We start from the raw sequence: 858 nt of genomic DNA, 5'->3' as shown, positions 1-858 counted from the left end.
AAGGTCGTGTAATTTGAAAGTTTTGATTTCCAGGCCTTTGATAAGTTCTAAAGAAATTGGATGAGGCCAGAAAAATCAGGAAGTTTGCTTCATCGGAATTTGAATCTTTTTTGTTGTTGTTTTTTTTAATATTGATATATTTATCTTGTATCAAACAAGCATTTTAGTTGAATTATTAAATTCTCATTAATTTCTCTTCATTTTTCATGTGAAACAGGTGTGTCCAAGAACATTTGGACTCAAAACTGCGGGAGGGTCATGGGACTTGTCCTGTGAAATGGTGTGATTCCTGCTGCTCTTGTGTGATTAATCTGCCCTTCGTCCACATCTTTACTCCCACAGGAGAGATTTGCGTAAATTTGCTCTGCAGCTTTAATCTCCCAACACTTTCTCATGATCACTGAGCTCTTCCTGATTCTCCTCAACTCCAGTTTCTAAGGAGAGTAAACATGGCAAACAAAGCTTTAAAGGCTCATCAAGCCCCTTCCCAAATAAACAAGCACTGTGTGTGTGTGTGGTTCTCATTTGAGTACTACACAAAGAACAACTACCACCTGCTCATGATTATATAATGCCAAACATTTAAGTAAAAAAAAAAAAAAAAAGCATCTTTGAGTTGTATAACCTCACTGTTGTCATCAAGCAGGCAGAGTTGTGAGTTTCTAGTTTCCATTTGGCTCCTGATGAATTATTCATCAGATGATGCAGTAGAGTCCTGAATAATCTTTCCTAGAAGCAAACGCTCCCCCGAGGATAAGAACACCGTCAACACGTACATGGCGATTGCTAAATATTGTGAATGGGGCACTGCAGGATCTACACATGCTAGAGTTGGGATATATACAGGATTGCATGAGT

The sequence above is a fragment of the Aulostomus chinensis genome, chromosome 2, assembly GCF_037954235.1.
Source record: "Aulostomus chinensis isolate RoL2024-O1b breed Wild chromosome 2, RoL_Achi_v1.0, whole genome shotgun sequence".
NCBI lineage: Eukaryota > Metazoa > Chordata > Actinopteri > Syngnathiformes > Aulostomidae > Aulostomus > Aulostomus chinensis.
This window is presented reverse-complemented; position numbering follows the sequence as displayed.